This window comes from Macrobrachium nipponense, chromosome 3 (assembly GCF_015104395.2).
Source record: "Macrobrachium nipponense isolate FS-2020 chromosome 3, ASM1510439v2, whole genome shotgun sequence".
Taxonomy (NCBI): domain Eukaryota; kingdom Metazoa; phylum Arthropoda; class Malacostraca; order Decapoda; family Palaemonidae; genus Macrobrachium; species Macrobrachium nipponense.
In genome coordinates this window covers 44,910,686-44,926,540 of record NC_087202.1, presented here as the reverse complement: position 1 = coordinate 44,926,540, position 15,855 = coordinate 44,910,686, and the positions used below count along the sequence as shown (strand labels likewise).

General features: G+C 36.2%; 1 protein-coding gene and 1 pseudogene across 2 annotated transcripts in view; both read left to right on the top strand.

Annotated features, from left to right (window-relative positions):
• The window catches only part of LOC135221726 (regulation of nuclear pre-mRNA domain-containing protein 1B-like), a 704,809-nt gene that overhangs the window by 356,753 nt on the left and 332,201 nt on the right, over positions 1-15,855 (top strand). The gene's annotated exons all lie outside the window — the stretch shown is intronic.
• On the top strand, positions 1,875-2,821 carry LOC135222191 (uncharacterized; annotated as a pseudogene).

The following is a 15,855-nucleotide window of genomic DNA, read 5'->3' as shown; positions in this document are numbered from 1 at the left end:
CATCGTCTTCATCATCTATTCATTTGATACCTTATATTGTATATGATGTAATTCTTATACTTTTGATATTGTTTACTTTTTTGTGGTCAAGTCGTGCTATGGAGGAGTAATGATAGTAGTTTATATTTGACAACGTCTCCAAAAGTTGTGTGTGTGTGAGAGAGAGAGAGAGAAGAGAGAGAGAGAGAGAGAGAGAGAGATTGGTGGAAGCTGAATGGGAGTGGTTAAATGGCGGTCGGAAGCATGTCTGTTGTGGCGCTCTGTAGTATGTCAGTGGAAGTCTGTTACGAGATTCGAAAGCAGTGAGGCGTCTAGTGAATTCACAGAGTTGGTTTGGCAGCATTTATCTGTTGGTTGTTAGTTGATTTTGTGGTATTTGATTGATTTTGGTGTTGTAAGGTTGTTGTGCGTGTGTCTGTCTGGTTTTGGTGAAGTTGAAGAGGTTGGGAGTGCATTTTCGGTGTCTGTGAGTGTTGGTTGGGGCAGTGTTGGTGTTGGCGGGTTGTTTGCCGGGGAAGTCGTGTGGTTTTCGTGTTCTTTCGGGCTGTTGGTGTTCTTCGTCTGCAGTTGTTGAGTTGTTGTGGGTTTGTGGGTCTCAGTTGGTTGGTGTGTGGTTGGTTATCGGCGGTGGATGTGTCACGGCTAGCCTATAGCCTATCCAGTGGACAGCACAGCCTAGCCTATCTGGAGCCAGAGGTGAGTACCTGTTTGTGTTTTGTGTGTTCGGTATTTCCTTGAACCAATTGTCCTGCAGGTTAAAGGTAACGTAAAGAGGAAAGTGCAGTGTGGGAAATTTTGTTAGCTGGTACGATTAACGTACTTAACTGTGGGGAGTTTGCTTGCTTTTATTACTTAGCTTTTGATTCCGCCACAGTGCAAATGCAACTGCCATTTTTTAAACTGCCTGTATCCACATTTTCTCTGTATTTATTGCATAACAATTAGTATTCATTATAAGATTTGGAAAATATATCTAATTAATCTATCATTCTAACCTTTAGCATAAATAAAAAAAAAAACGTTGCTTCTCAAAGTGAGGTATGAACACAGTGACAGAACTAAATACATTTCTTAACAATTATTTATGATCTTGATAATATTACTACCTGAAAGAGAGAGAGAGAGAGAGAGAGAGAGAGAGAGAGAGAGAGAGAGAGAGAGAGAGAGAGACCAAGTTGTCATGTTTAAAAAATGGACTTTAAGAGAATACAGCAAACCAGTATATAGGTAAGCAAATAAATAAGTAAAGAATGAACTTATGAAGAAAGCTGGAGTAGCTATGTGTTGAAACTGGTATATTTTTGTGAAATAAAACAAGGCTTGGTGACTAAATGAGAGAATGGGTATTAAAAAGCATCAAGCATGCGACTTCTTTACAGATTTTATAAAGATTTTATCAAAAACACCATGCTATATGGATTAAATTTATAAAAACTGAAGGTTCTTCAAGTAATTCAATGGATAAGCACGGAAAGTGTTACTCTCGTGACGTTACAGTATTAGCTCCGCCCCCACTGCCGAGTTGAGCAGACCCTATTTACTTCGACTCTGGGTAGATACCAGGGCCGGATTTAGCGGGGGGGGGGGGGGGTGGGGGGGGGGGGGGGGGCCCAAAGCAGGCACCACCCCCCCCTGCCAGGGGGCCCCCCCACACTCCACATTTTAGGGGGCCTCAAAAAAAGGATCCAGGCTAAATAACTTTTAATTTCAGTAAATATATAAGGAATAAAAGTTTTTTAGTCAGGAATAAAACAAAATTGTGGATATTTATGATTTATCTTTTTTCATCACGGAAAACTAAAGTAAAACCAAAGTAATAAAAACGTGATATTATTAGAAATTTAGGCTATGTTTACAGTTACCCCTAAAATTACATTCGTCACCGCAATGTGCGCCTGAATCCGTTGGATTATGGACGATCTGAGGAAGTAACTCTTTCTCACTCTGAAAAGTTTCGTGTTGATAATTTTCTTCCAGTAATTGATCAGTTTTTGAGTTCCCTTAATCAACGTTTGAAGGCCTACGAGAACACCTGTTCCCTTTTCGGTTTCTTATCTGGACTGGAATCACTGAGCTGTACTGAAATAGAAGCAGCTGCAGTAAAATTAGTTTGTGAATATAAAGATGATCTGGATCAATCACTTGGTGTTGAACTTGTACAGTTTGCAGCTTTTTTCACCCAGTTTCTGGATGATTATGTTAAGACTGATAGCTTTGGGAAGGAACATTTCCTTTACAAATTGCTGCTAGACAAGAAAGTTGCAGATAATTTTCCTAATGTTGAGATAATGCTACGGATGTGCTTGGTGCTTATGGTCACAAATTGCTCTGGAGAACGTTCATTCAGCAAAATGAAGTATATCAAAAACAGACTTCGTACTACAATGCATCATGATCGACTCAGTCACCTGGCTTTGATGAGCATTGAGTATGACATCCTCAGAGACATTACTTTGACATATTGATCACCAAATTTGCAAGGGCCAAGTCTCGTAAAGTGTCTGGTCTGTAAATACAGATACCGCTATAGTTTTTCTATTCTACGAAGAAACTTTGGTTTTGATTTTAAGATTGGCGGCTCTGAGTATGGGTCATGCTTCCTAATCACCTTTGAAAAATGGTCAGTTTGTACAGTCAGGTGTGAAGAGTCCTGATGAGTGAAGGCAAACTAACATATTTAGATTTATGGTAATAAAACATGTGCTATTTATTTGAAATTGCTTTTCATAATCTTTTTATACTCGAGTGTACAGTCAGGAGAGGTCATTTTGCACACGTGATTAAGATGACCAAAATTCATTACTGGCAGGACCGGCAATGATGATTTCCCGGTGGAGCTTACAACGGCCCCCGGTGAGGCTTGCTCCGCTCGCCACCCGCCTCAAGCAGGGTGGGCCTCCACACATAGATTGCCCAGGGGCCTCCACATGCCTAAATCCGGCCCTGGTAGATACATTCTACTTTTGTATATACATAAGCACATTTTTTTCAGCATTGAGGCGTAAAAGTAATCAAATAGGACTATTTCATATTTTATGCTTGCTTTGGAAGCATTATTAATGTTATGGCAATTTTTTTCTTGTTTTTTAACATTGAATTGATGCTTGCTTGATGACGACTTCAGTTTGGTCAAATGCTTCAGCGTTGTATGAACAAAAGTTTTGAAAATGTTTCGAAAGAGTTTTCTGAAATTTGGCTACACGTGACATTTTCTTAGTTTTGAAATATATGACAGATTTCACTCTTATGAAACATGTTATGGCCTTACTGTATGCAATAATCATGTTTCCGCATTGAAATAGATAAATATGGAGCATCCTAGTTGCCAGTTAGTGAATTTTGAACGAAATCCTATGGAGTCATGACGCATGAGATTTGAGCATCACGTACCTTGGGGACGATATTTAATGGCATTAAAGTCGGTACTTGGTATCTGACCCTGTTATATTACTGTCATTAATGAGGGTGCGTGAGTGTGAGTGTACTAATGGTTTCATACATGAATCATTTATTAAGAGTGACTTTGTTGGTAACCATTCGGTATGGAGAGAGAGAGAGAGAGAGAAGAGAAAAGCAGCTGGCGATACTGATAATATTGACACCCCGTCAAGTTACTGTACATGGATTGCTGGTTCAGTCATAGGCCTTTGTGGATTGAGTTATCGAAAATTCAAAGATAAGTTACATTTATAGAATATTTTTAATTTATTTATACATCATCCAGGAATAGTTCTTTAACTAGCCCTCCTTAGCCTCCCATTCGAGGATAATCAGTTTATAACTTGATTTCCGTGCGTAATAAGTTGGGGCGCTAGAGAAAAAAATAAAAGTAAACAATCTGCCAAAGTTTCTTCGGCGCAATCGAGTTTTCTGTCCAGTGCTGGCCTCAGTCACGTCCCTTAAAACTCAAAGTCGTGACCCATGTAACTCAGGCACGGTTCGGTGGTGGCCTATGGTGTAGGTACCTGTAGTGTTGCCAGAAGTACGATTATGACCAACGTTAACAATAAAATGAAAACTAATGAGGCTAGAGGGCCCCAATTTGGTGTGTATGATAATTGGGGGTGGATGATTAACATACCAATTTTCAGCCCTCTAGTATCGGTAGTTATAAGATCTGAGGGCGAACAGGAAAAGTGCGGATGGACAGACAAAGCCATCCCAATATTTTTCTTTTACAGAAATCTCAAAACCCACTAATTTTGTGGCGGAAGGATCTGAAACTGAGTCCCAGCTAATTCCAAACATATTAAAAGTATAATTAAATCTCAAATAAAAGCATTCGCAGTTACCAAAATCCCTGAAACCTGGAGCTCCAGATCAGTACGAATCTGTCACTGGCAACGAACTAAAAGAAAAAAAAAGAAGGAAAAAATGATAACCCAGAATAGCAAGAGCTGCGATTTTTCAGTTGGGTTTATTTTGGGCCGAAAGGGTGATGGACGTATCACTATCAGTCTTGTGAAATTGATGTTTTTTCCTTTCCATCTCAATCTCTTTCATTTAGGTATGTCCTCAGTTGGCCTCTGGTGTTATTCCTTTTCTTTTTCTGTGTTTACTGAATCATCCTGGTTGTCTGAAATTTCAATCTTTTAATTATGGACATTATCACTGTCATCCTTTATTATCATCTTTGTTATCGTTATATTTATCCACAGTATTCTAGTGATGATTTCTGTTTTTTACCGATTATTCTTAGCATTCATCGCTGTTTATATTTTGAATGATATTGTTTGAAAGGAATGCAAAAATATTCTCTTGTTTTTCTAATCACATTGAGATTGCTTTCATTGGAGCCTTGATGTTTCCTCTTAAGGCTTTGATCGTCTGACTTGCCTCGCTAATTGGAACCTACTTCTTGATTTACATAGTCGAATAATTCTGATCTCTTAATGGCGAGGATTTTTTGTAATCCTTATGAGAAGTCTTAGGCGTTTTCTTTCGAAGGATTAATTTTTTTTTCTTATTTCATGTTTCTTACACTTAAGTTACTTGTGATCCCTCTGTTTCAGTGATCTTTTAATGTGAGCTTTCCAGCTCCATTAGATGTAGCATCATAATTTTTGCAACATTTCCGGTATTTTATTTCCCTTCTTACTGAAAGTATGTACTCTCTCCAGTTTTTTGAAGCAAGTTTCGTTGCACGCGAAGATAGTTTTCATTCACGCTGCTTTTAGTTTACTCTTTATAACCTTGACTTTATTAGGGGCACTCTGCTTTTCTCTGTTAAGTATATTTCTTGATTTATAGTTCTTGAATTAAAATTTTCTTTCAAGGTTTTACTGTAATAAGGGTATTCATCTTCACTGATCAAAGAATCTTTGATTTGCTTATATGAGGAATATTTCGATTAACTTATTGCTAGGTATTCATGTTCTGAAGCAGTAAATTTAACTTTTTTTTTATTAGCAACTTTAAAAGAATCACCGCTCTTCAGTTTGCGTGATTTAAATTCTGCAATCTTTGTATTTATGAAATTTTTCTGTACCTCGAGGAATATTTTACCAGTTTGTCCTAAAAAAATTGCATTTCATTTTTGCAGTAAATTTCAAACATACGTAAATGTGTTCAACACTTTGATCAACAGTTGATAGTTATGCTAAAGCAAAACCAAACTTATTGGTGTACCATATACAGCTGACCTATCTTGCCTTCCTGTCTCGTAGGCTAATGAATAAATGAATAATAATATTAGGTACGAAGGTAGGCTCAGGTTAGGCGCCATCAAAGCAAATTGACATGACCTTTATATGCTGCGGGTATTTCATTCGAACCATAGTGTTCACTTTTGAAGTCATGAGACTGGTGTCTTTATTCGTGCAAGTTATAAATTTTGTCAATCAACGTTTAGTTTATGCTCTGATTTTTTTTATGTAGACTTTTGTATTATTAGTTAAATAACTGAATCAAACTTCTTGTTATTAATTTTGTTAATCGGGCGTATGAAGAAAATGTTGAAAGTTTGTATTTGAATTTAGAGAATGAGATATTCAGTAGTGGCTACTGCTTTGGGACAAAATATTCTGTAATGAAAAGAAACGAAGCAAACTTCTTCAAGCATTCCTATTTCAGGAATGCTAGTGATGTCGTTTTCCCGAATTGAGAACGCAGGCGTCCGATTGATTTTGTGTTTCATTTTATCCCCTGTGGGGATAATCCTGCCTTTCATAATAATTAACTGAGGAGACTTAGATATACGTCGGGTAATTGCTAATTAATGCTGGATTACGCGCTAGAATAAAAAGAAATGGCTCTTTGAAATAGGATCATTTCAATCAGCATAGGATGGAGCAGGTATGAGGATCAGCGGTCGAAGCAGAGATGATTATTTGTGATGAAAGTTGAATCCTGTGAGAGTGCATTCCGGTACCCGTAGTCTGGGCGGCGTTTGGAAGCCATTTGTTATGAAAGTCATCTTTGATGATATCTGTAATGAGCAAAATCATCGGATTTTGTTCGCTTTCATCTGATGGAAGATCCGGAATGCAAATCATTGAGGCTCTTTTTTAGAGCCTGTGTCTAAACCTTCTAATGGTTACCTTCATATATATTCAAATATGAATTTCTATCATTATCAGGTAATTGCCTTCTTCAATATTATTAGTGTAGGTATTTACTTTTAGATTTTTCAGCAACAGGTCGTTTGTTAGCTAGATATAATATCTGACATATTCCGTGAAATATAACAATTATAACTACTTATCCTTGAAAGAAGAGGAAGAAATATATATATATATATATATATATATATATATATATATATATATTGCTACGTTTATAGATCTCTTCTTCTACCCAGCATTTAAGCAATTAGTTTGATTTGGAAAACGGCAGCCATTTCCTCCAAATATCAGCTGATTTTTAGGCAGGAATCCAAAACACGCCAGCCAGAGATAGGGAATTTCCTATGAGAAGGGAGAAAATAGACTCTTGTCAGCTTTAGGGACGTATGTCAAAGGGAAGGATGTAGGCAGACTGGTACTTCTTAGGCCTATATCTTAAGCTCTTTTTCCTGTGAACCCTCTGCTGGCTGTATGTTCTGTTTCCAGGATTGCCCTGCTCGTGGGGGGTTAAGCTGACTCCCAACACCCATGAAAAACACCTGGATTCGTCCCCAGTCGACTGCAGTTCGTGACCTCGGACGGATGTCCGACCACCCGCCTTCCATTTAGGCCTATCCATGGCGTTAGTGGCGCACCAAGAGACCCAGACCTGAGACAATGCCAGGCCGCATTTTCTACAAAGATCCACTGAACATGGCATCCAGGTACGTCTTGTGAAAAAGCATATTGCCAGTCCCTTACATCCTAGTGCCTAATTACTCCCCATTTTCCCAATTCAAACCTCTAAACCAAAAAGAACTCTCCCTTTGTTTCCTCTCACTGCCTCATGGCCGCATGCTTCCCCTTGTGTGATCGTCCCAGACCAATGAAGTCTCCAGTGCATACCTCAGTGAAACATTAGAGTTCCTTTGCCCCAGTGTTAGAGAACTAAATAATTGAAATTGGGCAAGAAATCCTTTTTTCTTTTATCTTGTCTAATCTGGGATTCTTTTCCAGATTCCCTGAGTCACGTGTCAAGTCTATCTGCCCGCAAGTGTTGCATTGCCGCCAGATATCGAAATCTAGCTTTCATTACTTGAATCACATTTTAGCCAGCTATCCATTTGTGAGAGATATATGGGTCCCAACGTGTGGACACGCTGCATTTACTTTTCTCCAGGCCAGTAAGGGCCTCTGGTAAATAAATAGCTGTAAAGTAATTGGCTGAGTTTCTGGCGACCTTTCCTCTAGAGTAAATTATCACTATAAATCCTTTTATGGTAAGTTCAAGTAAATTTCCTTTATTTCCCCTCAACTATTTCTGTTTACGTATCGTAGTTCTTTCAAGGCCAGGCTCATACGTAAAAATATATATATATATATATATATATATATATATATATATATATATATATATATATATATATATATATATCATATAAATAATATATATATATATATTTATATATATATATATATATATATTGTATATATATATATATATATATATACATATATTATATATATGAATAACTTGATCACGAAGTATATAAAACGTGATGATATGTATAAATAAAGGTTTTGCCACGAAGGAAAAAATGAAAAAGCGAGATAGCCGAGTACTTTCGGTCTTGTTCCGATTCTTTACTAAGTAAAGGGTCGGAACAAGACCGAAAGTACTCGGCTATCTCGCCTTTTCATATTTTCCTTCGGGGCAAAAACCAAAAACCTTTATATATATATATATATATATATATATATATATATATATATATATATATATATATATATATGGTAATATATATATATATATATACGTATATATATATATATATATATATATATATATATATATATATATATATGTGTGTGTATATTTATATATACATATAGATTAAATTACCTCCTGGAGAATTTTGTATGAAATCAGCCGCGAACCGTTTTGGTTCCATAAGATTGTATCAGATTGAAGACGGAGTGGCTGTTTGAACTTCTCCTTTTAGGCCTGATACTAAATGCAAGACACTCTCAGAAAAATACAGTTGGAACAATCTCTCTCTCTCTCTCTCCATTTTACTTTTCTCTTTCCTGACGAAATCACTTTTTTTTGCGTCTTTATATTTCCTATTATAGTTTAAAAAATGGAAATATGCCAATTATGATGAACGCGAAGAAAAGAAAATATCCAAAGGAACTACTAAGCTTGAAAACAAAAAGAAATTTGAAGCGGGAATCGGGGGAAAAGTTTTATGTTTTGATTTCCTAAAAGCAGATGACCTTCTCGGTCCTCCTCCTCTGGAAGGGTAACACTGATGTAAATAAGCACATTTTGATTAGTTTAAAAGCGATTTATTGTAACCCGGAGTACCTTACTGAGATGCATGCGAAGTAATCATGTCAGTGTTATCTGCTGGGCCGCTGGTATGGTGGCTAGTGCCGTGGTATGCCGCTCAGAAGTCGCGGGATCGCCATCTCTCACAGTGCGATGAAAAATCACTGGCTCTTTATTATGATCAGTGGGGTCTGCAGTAGGAGGTTGAAACCAAAACATTCTTTGGAAACTTGAATTTCAAGTCAGTGGCCCCCGTGGGCTTGTTCTATGTGAATAAGTTTCAGCTAATAAAATAATAATAATATTAGTATCTTTAAAATGTTTTTGCTGATTGTATTATTACATGGATTGTAAGACAAGTACTTCAGTCAGGTTTAGTAATGGGCTTAGTTTATTCATTTATGGCTTTTCATATAGGATTTTATTCTTCGTAAGATATAATCAGCATGAATTAGATTTTAGTTTAGTTTTATAGTTTTTTTTTATTCACTATATATTATTTTGCCCTTTTTTCTGTTTGGTTTCATGGTCGTTCCTTAATGCAAGCATTGTGTCGAATTCTGTTTTCCGAAGGTTCAGTTTTTACAGGATATAATTATTATTATTATTATTATTATTATTACGTGTTGTTGTTATTGTTGTTGCTGCTGTTGTTTAGATTATCTAACCCAGCCACGCCTAAAAAGTTTTGAAGCTCCTCAACAGAGATGAAAATGAATAAAATATTTGATAGATTCTCAGACATAAGGAAAATGCTATTATGTGGAGAGAGAGAGAATTTACGACCGTGTAACTGGTTCTACTCACTGGTTCGTGTTTACGTTACGTTATTAAATTCTGATAAGGAAGACCGATGGACTAACATAATTAATTTTTTTTCATTTTCAACTAGATATTACGAAAAGAGGAATGGCGTCTGTCAATTAAAACCACTCCTGCCTTTTCCTTAAAGTGGGCCTCATCCATTATTTAACAAGTAGCGACCTTCGGAATATGAAAACAGAGGAGACTCTTGGGCACAGACCTTAACCGTCGAGTAGAAACAAAGTTGTCGATTTTCGACATGTAGAATAGTCAGCTCAGTGGTCTAGTTAAAGTTAAGTGTTTTAATAGTAATAATGCAACATGTAGCCTGTGGTCTCGTGAAGATATTTCCAATGGGAAAATCGTTATACGGTTATTATTATTATTATTATTATTATTATTATTATTATTATTATTATTATCCCACAGTGGCCATTAACCTGGAATTCAAAATTACAAAGAATATGAGTGAAGTAACAGAAGGTAATATTTAAAAAAAAAATGTTATTTGACAAATCAGCAAATTTAAGATGAAAATTGATAAATAAAACTGGCAACAGTAATTTCATAATAATCAGGGAGAAGCAAAAGCCCCGACCCGCGTTCAAAGGGATTCAGCCTGTCATGTTTCCTTCGTCTGCACTTCATTTTCCAACTACTGATCCACCTTCTTTCTCACTGTCGCCTTCCTGAGCCTCTCCTCACCGAGCTTGATGCCTGTTTGCGAATTTCACTTTCTATATGAAGAACAAATGTAAGATTCTTAATCTCTTCAGAAAATTTAGACAAAGATGAAGTAGAAGGAAACTAGATAAAAAAGTTTGACAAGAATTTTCAGTCAAATTTCCACAAGGCCGGTATATAAAAAATATAAGTTGTTTTTCAACTTGGCATTTTCAGTACTCTGTGATTTAGACAGGAGACTAAACCAGCGTTGGGTCACTAATGATGATGGATTGAATAATGGTCTTCTTTGCTTTAGGTGCCTCGGGTTGATCTTCGGAGGGAATGTTGATATTAATAATGACGGCGAAGCTCTTTGCTTTTCTCACACTAATGGCAGCCTACTGTTTATGTGGCGTTGTAGTTCCTAATTATCTTGAAAGACCTTTTAACTGATTAATTCAGCGACTCTCTCTCTCTCTCTCCTAATAACATTCTCTTAGAGCGCCCCGAAACATTTTGTAACTTGGCCAAATAAATAACTTTTCGGTTTGTCATTTCCCTTTATATATACGTATATATACGTATATATACGTATATAATATATATATATATATATATATATATATATATATATATATATATATATATATATTATATATATATATGAACGTATATTTGCTAAGTGTTTAACTTGAGGGTTGGGGGGGAGAGGTTTCTGGGGGTGTTTGTTGCTTACCCTTGTCAGTTGTGAATGAGTTGTTAGGTAGTTACTTTCATTGTTTTGTAAGAATTTGAGGTGATATTTGCTTTTCATTACTTTTTTTTTATTTCATTAATTTTTGGGCTGGAGTCGTTTGAATTTTGTAGGTGGGTATAGCAGCATGCTGCTACACTCCATTTGTTGTATATCAATAAACTTTTTAAATTTGAATTGAATTTGAGGTGATGGTTTTAAAAGTAAAGCTTGACAGAAATTAAAATCTTCATCATTTCAATCGATACAAAAATAAGTAGTGTAGTTTTTTGGCTTGTTATTTTTCTAGCTTTTATTAAAGAAAATTATTAAGTATTCTTTGAATTCGAAGACCTCCGTAAAGGCAGCAAACATGTTAAGGCGTAAATGTATTGTCCGAGTTAACGCTGTTTGCAAGAGCATTCAGCATGAATGGCAGAGTAGTCCAGCATAATAGGCTTCCTCAAAGCCTGTGGATTGTCTATGCAATGCAAATGCTCCTCTTCCATCGACAAAATTGGAAATCCTGCTTTACCTACGAAAATGTAAGTTTTATGTTGGTTAATGAATAAATGAAAACATTTTGAAATTTTGAATAGGCGTCATAACCTGGATGAAATGCAATATTTGCAAGTAAAAATTGCTTTGTTGCTCCCTCTATGATCTGTAGTTGTTGAAATTGATAAGACTGTGTGGTTTCGTATTCAAACGTTTTTACCATCCAGTTTTTACTTTCATCTCCTTTATTATTTGTCCACATAGGAGCTACCCATGGATTGATAACATTCAGCCAGACTCCGAACTGCTCAGTTATTTTGCCTGGCTAACAGTACCTAGGTGTGGTAATGAGAGAGAGAGAGAGGGACGAGTGGGAGGTAGGAGGAGGATAAAATAAACAAGCTCCGGAAGGTGAAGTTTCTTGGATGTGGTTCTCCCAGCTTCGTAGTATGAGCTGAAAAATGAGGTTTAAGCTGATCTAACAAGGAACAGTGTTTTTCGTCTTCTTTTTGGAAATCCTTGGGTTTAAAGTAAACTTGGTTGGATTCAGTCGGAAAGAGGAACATTTTTGTTAAAGTATCAGATTTTAGGCAAGAGAAATGAACTCGCGATTTCTAGATGAAACCAAGAAGCACATTAATATGTTCTTATTTGCAATTCGACCTGTACCAAGGGGTCAGAAATCATTGTCATGCGCTTGAACTAATAGTCTCTCTTATGATTAATTTTATGATTAAAATCAAACCTTAAAGCATCACGAGCAAAATTTAAAAATACAGCCCAGAGAATAAAACCATGCTCAATGTTATATATACCTTGACTGTTTTTCTTTCTTAGTTACTCTCAGGTTTTTATCATTTCTCTGGTTTTTGTTTTTTATCAGGAGGGGAAAAAAAGACATCTAAAAAAGTGAGAGCGTCAGGCCATAATTTGCCGGGGACCTTCAAGGAAAAACAAAAAATTCCCAGTTCTCGCTGATAGTGACTTTCATTCTTCCACGACATTAACTCACAATATCAACATTCTAATCTTATATGTTATTTATATATGTATTTTTGATTATTTTTATTTTGCATATTGGTCTTTATTTCCTACTTAGTTTCAATATGTCTGTACATGCAGACAAAGAGGGGGTATGTGATGACCCCAGGATTTGCAGGGATTGCGAGAGAGATGCTGCGATTCAGGTAGAGTAAATGTGTATTGAATGGCTGACAGGGATGTGTGATGTGTTTTCAGGAGGGAAACGTTCCAAGGAAATAGTTGAAGGGAAATAACGCTTCCGTTTCACAAGGCTCAAGGTTATAGATGAGTCTTTAAAGTTATAAGGACTAAAATATTACAAATTACGGTAGGAAAGATGTATTGTAGGATTCTGATTAAAAATGTAATACATATGAAAGAGGTAATGACAGGGGTAGAACAGTGTGGATTTATTCAAGTAAGTTGGTGTGGGGGTCAAATGTTTGTTATGCGAGAGGTATAAAATATAAGGAACAAAATCATATTGTGGCTTATGGTAGTGTTCTGACTAGGGCGTGGTATAGGTGCTAATGATATATTGCTAATTAGAGATAATGAAGAGAGAATGCAGACCAGGTGGCAGAAGTTGAGTGTTTAACAGAAGAGAAAGGTAAATATACACGTGAGCAAGAGGAAGATTATGAGGATAAATTGGAGGGCGGAAGTTGAAGCAATAGTTGTTATTATGAAGTCAGACAAATGGAAGTGGTTGATGTATTAAATACTTAGTAGAAAATAGAAATAACGGGAGAAGAGAAGAGGTACGTCACAGAAGGTGGCAGAATGTGTTGGGAAGTACGACAAGAGTGTTGAGCCAACTGCACTTTATGGAAGGGAAGTGGGGATCCGAATGCAAAGTGAAGAAGGCTAATGTTGTTGAAATGAACTTTTCGTATAAGGCAGCTCACACGAGACCACTAAAATTTGTTACACTTACAGTTTTCAATGGCCGATTTTCATTGGGGTTACGAGTGGCATGAGATAATCAGTTTCCCGTCTAAATGTACAGACGCAGTATCAGGCATGCTTTTAGTGCAGTATTTAGCTCACATTTAATTAGACACGTAGGTACCACACTCCAAAGCTTCCCACAGTCTTTGTGAAACTGCGAAAAAACAATTTTTTCACTGGGAAACTGTAGTTTGGTCGAATGGATAGCAAGTACAGCAAGAGTACCTGAAGTGTACTGCGTATCTATGACAGAATGTTCTCATTTGTATTTATGTATATAATCTTTATGGACTTGAATTAAATGTAAAATTAAATCACTGTTGAATCCATATCTTTCAAAATAAAAGAGGGTCGTGTTATATATAGCAAGGACAGACTCCCAAAATCGTTATGTACTTTCACGGAGATCAGACAATGGTATATTCGTCTACTCCCCGTAAACTATCTGTATTGGTTAAAACACAGATATACACGACGCTTCATATATATATATATATATATATAATATTTTAATGCGGGCCAGTCTGTGCTACTTAGCAGGAAAGGGGTTAGTCAATGGACACTGTGGCACGGGTAATTATTATTCGTAAATATCTGTGAACACCTGCTCATTAACGACACCGTCCCTTTCGCTTACACCTGTTTCTAAAGAAACCAATTATACATACAAACATACTCAAACACACACACACACACACATATATATATATATATATATATATATATAAATATATATATATATGTATATTTAAAATATATATATAATGTGTGTGTGTACGTGTGGTACTCTATATGTATAGATATATATACATAAATGTAAATATATATGTACATATACATCAAATATACATACATGTATATATATATATATATATTATATATATATATATATACACTTATGTTTGTTTGTGTGTGTGTATTTTTTTACTAGGAAGATACAAAATGATTCGTCATGACAATGTCCCGCTACTCTACAAAAAGCAAGAAATCCCTTGTCACGTGTGCAAACATACTTTTGAACCACTCAAAGAAAAACTAATCACGAGAGCGATCAAGACGGTACCTCTAATTAAAAAGAAAAAAAAAAAGCCAGTAACCTTATGAAAGTCATCTCCTAGAAATGAGGCCTTGGTGGTTGGTTGGTTCCTCGGCAAGAATACGACGAACCTTTTAGGGGGCTTCCTTAATCGAAGTACAGAGATTGCAGGGGGATTGATTATGTGCTCGTATATAATAACCCATCTCTCTCTCTCTCTTTTACATAGATGTGTTTGTTTACATGTCTGCTGTTTCTCCTGTATTATTCTTCACGTACGGTCATTCTAGTTTTAGAAGCTTGCTATGTAACTTCATGAGCTTACAAACTTATTTAACGTGGATGGTTGCTCTTGGAATACATACATAACATAAATGCACACAAACATAGGTGTACGTATTCGTATGCCAGGGCTCCATCAGTATCATGATTGAAACTGGGAAGGTTAATCGAGATTGTTTCCAGTCCAGTTCATGCGGAACTATTCATCATTTGTGTTGTATATTTGTCGCCCTACCTTTATCTCACTCTTTCTGCGCAAATGTAATTCCATTAATTCCATGTTGTCAGTGGTGAAATCAAATTAATATATGTTAATCGTATATATATATATATATACATATATATATTTATATACATATATATACACATAATGATTAAAACCTTGTCATTTGACGTATTATAAATAGCAGTGAAGACTGTATCAAGCGATAATCCAATTACTATTACTATACGTGTTGCTTTTTCATAAATGGCAGTGAAGATAATCTAAATATTGTTACTTTATCGGTGTTAGTGGTGAAAATGGGGCTATAGTATAGTAGATTCACATCACCCATGCATCTGATGTCTAGGCCAGTCCCTTACGACGCTCCTGATTGATAAGCCAATCACAGGGCTGGAAACTCTCAGTCTCTTTGAACAGTTCACATAGGCAGGATGTATGTTCCACCTCCCCCGAGGGATACTTTGTAAGGGACTGGCCTAGACATCAGACGCACGGTTTTTTGTCGATATATTAAAGCATGCCGCGCAAGATCTAGTGATATTATCATGTGGGGAGTAAAATGATATATTTAAAACGTCATTACTCTCGTCCTTTTCTGAAGGAAATTTGGTCATCGGTATTTCTCCTTTTCAGGGATTCTGCGCAACAGACGACGACTCGGACGTGGAATAGAGAAATCTAGAGATGGAAGGAGTCAGATGTAGGTAAAGTAACATCTTGCAATTAATCATAATTCGACTATGGTCTGAACTCTCTCTCTCT